We start from the raw sequence: 5,521 nt of genomic DNA on the forward strand, positions 1-5,521 counted from the left end.
ATATATATATTCCAAAAACAGTAATGAGTGAGAAAAATAGAATGGATAAATAAATAAATTATCACTGGAATAATATATCCCAATAAAGGCCTCCAACATTTTGACAGATTAAGATGAATCACATGTGGGATCTCAATCAAAGTTCAGCAGATACCTAGAAAAATGATCCACTGCAGGTTTAGGTTTTCTCTCTGCTGGGGAAACTGCCCATGGTATAGCAGAGAGAGTCAGGAGAAAATATGAAGAGAAAATATCAAGATATAATGAGTACACCTCATATGCATAATTGAAAAAATGGAATAAAAGAAGAAAAAAATTGAGTAGAAACATTAGAAAAGAAAATGACTGTGACTTTTACAGAACTAATGAAAGATATAAATTCACAAGTATATCAAGCTGAATAAACAAAAAGAAACTTACACCTTACCCATGATGACATGAAATACACAATACCAACTATTAAGTGAAGAGCTTAAAGCGCCCAAGGGGGAAAAATCCCTAGTTGTCCCTGTGAAGGAGCAACAGACTGATAGAACTGATGGAAGCCAGAACATGGTGAAACGGTAACTTGGAAATGCTTTAGAGAAACAACACCCGAGTTTACTAAAAGCTGAGCAACAATCCTTAACTAAAGGAACTTCTAAAGTAGAGATTCACTAGGAAAGAAACTGATATTAGAGGAAAGGTGTGAGACAAAAGAAATGGGGAAAAAAGGTAAATATGTTGATAAATCAACACAAATATTATCTGTACAAAACTAGGAAAGTATTATTTAAGGTGTTATAAGGTGTTACACTGAAATAGCATACTATAATCACAACAGACAACAAGTCGGGGGATCAAAATTAAACTATCATGCAGTTCTTGTTTAGCTTGGGTATTAAAATATTCACATTATACTTCATTAAACTGTATAATAAAAAGCAAGTACTTAAGAATATATATGTTCTAAAACAGTAAGCGGTGAGGGAAATAGAATAGGTAGGCAAATAAATAAATCAACAAACTCTCCCAATTAAAAAGCACACACAAAAATAGTAATAAAGAAAAAATAGATTTGAAAAGTAGAAAGAAAAAAGCGTGCTAAAACAAGTTCAAACCCTCAGTGACCCTGAACAAGGTAAAAGATAGAAGATATCAGACTTCCGGTTATATTTTTATAGGAGATAAACATAAAATATGAGGACACAGAAAGGCTAAAAGTGAAAAGATAAAAATACATATAAATCAAGGAAAATAGAGGATAGGAATATAACTTTAGGGGGAAAATATTGAGAACATAGAAGGTTACATAATGACACAAATTCTTCATCAGGAATTTTCAACAATCTTAAACTTGTATGCATATAATTAAATATATAGTATTATACATATGTCTCAATAATTTTAAATATGTAAGGTAAAATTTGGTCAAAATACATTAAGATATTGGCAATTCCACTATCCCATGAGAGAATTCAACATACCTCTCTCAATAATTAATAGGTCAAACAGAAAACCCTACCAAAAATGGTAAAATTTATGAGACCTAATACTTAAAAGCTTTATTTAAAAATCATGGACTGTAAATTCTACCAAGTCAATTAGCAAATATACATTCTTCCTAAAAAGCATGAATTATATATAAACTTGACCATGTACTAATCTATATAAAATAAACCTCACTGCATTAAAAACAATTGATATCATTACGACCAAGTTGTGTGACCCAAATGCAATCTACACTAATAAAAGAGAAAGATGCAAATTGACTGTACCTTCATGACGCCCACAGCCAATCAGGAGTGAGTATGCAAATTAACCCAACAAAGATGGTGGGCTAATTTGCATATACAGGAGCAGAGCAGCCGGGGGCGGGGGCGCGACAGAATGCCATGGTGACCATGCAGGCGTTCCACACCGCCCCAGCCACTCCAGGCCTCTGGCAGCGTGGGAAGGCAGAAAGGTGGCTCTAGCCAGAGCGAAGCTGGTGCCAGCAGCCAGGGGAAGGAAGGCCCATTCTTGCACGAATCTTCGTGCATCAGGCCTTTAGTTAAGTAATAAGTAAATAAGAAAATATATAAATAAAATCTCCACACATTTAAAATAAAAAATAGAAAACTTCCAAATAACTTATGGAACACAAAAATACAATGACATTAAATTTAAAAATATATATGTAATATTAAGAACTGACTAATAATTAAAATCATACATATAAAAATATGCCGGTTACAGCTGAAGTGCAACTACAGAACAAATTTTAGCTTTCAATATTTACATTAGGAAAGAAGGCTTAAAATGAACAGCTAACTATTGAATTTAGAAGTAAGAAAAAGCATAGAATAAATCAGAAAGCACAAAGATAGAAATAAGGAAGATAATACCTAATATTATAAAAGGAAAAAATAAGAAATACAAAAGTTAGTTCTTGGAAAGATCAATAAAATAATTGTCAGATTGGATCAAGAAAATAAGATAGTACTGGTAAGCACCACTTAAAACACTGTGAATAAAAACTATGACATAGATATAGACGCAGCATAGTATGGCTTGACAACTTTATGATAACTATGCCAATCTCAGCAAGTAGATTTGGTTACTATCCCTATTTTGCAAATAAGGAATCAAAGGCTAATCACACACCACTTACCTTTTGGACTTTGTGACTTAATCCAGGGCAAGCAGAGAATTAATTCAAGTTCCAATCCCAATTTTAAATTCCCAATATTTTGCCAATAAATAATAAGCAACCCCCCAAGCTATCCAGCCAAAACATATATGATGGAGCTAAAAGATGTTGCAAGAAGGATCATAAAATTGCTGTTGGAAATATTTGAGCTGACATGGGAGCAAGAGAAAGAGTGAAAAGATTGGAGAAATGCAACAGAGATAGGCCTCACCCCATCTCATTTCAATAACCTCATGAATTTCAAAGTCAAAAAGCCCTTTATAGTTATCCCTTGTCAAGTCCTCAGACACAGCTACAAAACCACTCTCCTAACTCCTTTATCTCTAGACTAGAGGCCCAGTGCATGAAATTCGTCCATAGGTAGGGTCCCTAGCGGCTGCCTGCCCCCAGCTGGGGCCTCCCTTCCCGCAGTTGGCAGGCTGGCCCCACTCCCTGGTCAAACTCCCGGTTGAACTCCTGGTTGAGGGGGCAATTTGCATATTAGGCTTTTATTATATAGGATTATTTGCAGCTCATCTGGATTATGTTTGCTGTTTGAAATTCCTTAATTCAACAGCTATAAGAATGAGGTCTTATTTGGAGGTGGACACAACACGTAAATTAGTGGAATGCTCAATCCAAAACTCACATTCCTAGTAGCCAGAATGGCAGAAGGTTCACTTATCTTTAGCAGTTACACTGAAAAAAAAATAATAGAAATTATTTGATAACATAGTACTGGCTGAGCAATTAAGCATCAGGCGATCCTTAAGAGAAGCTTATCAGAGACTAAAGAGAAAGATGTAAACAATATTATAGTCTTTTCTGAAGGTCTAGTTGGGCATTAACAGGTGTTTACTAAGCATGCTTACCTAGAATGACAACAAGAGGACAAAAGAAATATTTGCTGAGTAACTCCTGTGTGTTTGCACATTACACCCTTGCATCTAGTAATCTTACAGGAACCTTGTGGGGCAAACTCTATTAAGCCCATTTTATGGATTAAAAAATGGTAACTGGTGGTGGAGCACCTTGCTCAAGTACTTTGGGAGAATCAAAGGATCCAAATCTATTTGCAATATCTGATACAATGTCAAGTGTCACCTCCTAAATAGTACCTCAGGCCTGGCCCAGCCCAGTGTTCACCTGTTCTGCGCCCCAAACAAAGCCTGCTGCTCCTGCTGCAGGGGAAACTTTTTCTTTTATTTATTTTTTAATTTTTAAGTATATTTTTTATTGATTTCAAAAAGGAAAGGAAGAGGGAGAGTGAGATAGAAACATCAATGATGAGAGAGAATCATTGATCGGCTGCCTCCTGCATGCCCCCTACTGGGGGTCAAACTAGCAACCTGGGCATGTGCCCTTGATCAGATTCAAACCTGGGACACTCCTGTCCACAGGCCGATGCTCTATCCACTGAGCCAAACCAGCTAAGGCAAAACTTTTTCTTTTTAGAGTTTCAGTGTTCAGAGAGCACTTTGTATGAATGAGGTGAGCATAGACTCCATGTGGGCATTTTAAGGCTCAGAGTAAAAGTATCTTTCTAAGATGGCCAAGCAGAGTCCATGTGTCAAATGGCCCTTCTTCAGTTGATTCTAATTCCTCACTGCACATTTAGAGACCTACAACCACAGACCTTTGCTGTGTCATAATCACATCTAATGTCCCGCCTAACATACAATTCATATCCAATGCCTGGAAATAGTCCCTATATTTAACAATAATACCAACGCCACTTTTACAATCCACTTTTACAACTTAAGTGGTCACAAAAAATTAATGATCTCCTGTAGATCAAGCAAACATTTTTAACCATAATTGTCATGCATCAAATTGACAGCCAGAATCCCCTAAATCATAAAAATCTTCACAATACAAGTAATGATTTAAAATACACATACATATATATACACCCACTTCTTACAGAACTGTCTACCAAAGGAAACTCGGTTCTCATAAAAGAACAAAAAGAACATACTTATGTTTCCTCTGATATACTCTCTATCTGGAATAAGGATGGGCTCTGAACAGTGCTTTGTGTTGAAACCCTGAGTGTATCTGTGATTGTCAGAGATTGCTAAATAAACTGATCATTTTTACTGATTGATTGAAAAGGGAAGGGAGAAAGAAGGAGGGAGAGGGAACGGGAGAAGGAGGGGGAGAGAGGGAGAGAGAGAGTTATGTTTCCTCTGATATACTCTCTATCTGGAATAAGGATGGGCTCTGAACAGTGCTTTGTGTTGAAACCCTGAGTGTATCTGTGATTGTCAGAGATTGCTAAATAAACTGATCATTTTTACTGATTGATTGAAAAGGGAAGGGAGAAAGAAGGAGGGAGAGGGAACGGGAGAAGGAGGGGGAGAGAGGGAGAGAGAGAGGGAGAGAGAGAGAGAGACTGATTTGTTGTTCCACTTATTTTTATGCATTGGTTGATTCTTGTATGTGTCTGTGACCGGGAGTCAAACCCACAACCTTGGCGTATCAGAATAACATACTAATCAACTGAGCTACCCGGTCAGGGCAGTGAATTTATAATTTTTGATAGAGTTCGAAATGCATCTGCATCATCAGATAGTTTATTTCCCTTATCCCAGTGACCTAAGTGTTATCAGAAGTCCAACTAGCAGGACTACAGGGCAGTGAGCACCTTGGAAGAATGAAATACTAGGCTTTCTGCAAGGCTACTGTGTGTCCGGTGTGATAATAACAGATTTTTGTCTTTTAGATGTGAAATTATGTTGACAGGACAGAAATTATTTATGCCCAATGTGAGATTTGAAAACTGAGTTGCGTGACTTGCTCCTGGTCACACAGTTCATCATGGAGTAGGGCAGAGGGTAAGTGAACTGCTATATGATAAATTCCCTGCTA

Source organism: Myotis brandtii, unplaced genomic scaffold (genome assembly GCF_000412655.1).
Source record: "Myotis brandtii unplaced genomic scaffold, ASM41265v1 scaffold1006, whole genome shotgun sequence".
Classification (NCBI taxonomy): domain Eukaryota; kingdom Metazoa; phylum Chordata; class Mammalia; order Chiroptera; family Vespertilionidae; genus Myotis; species Myotis brandtii.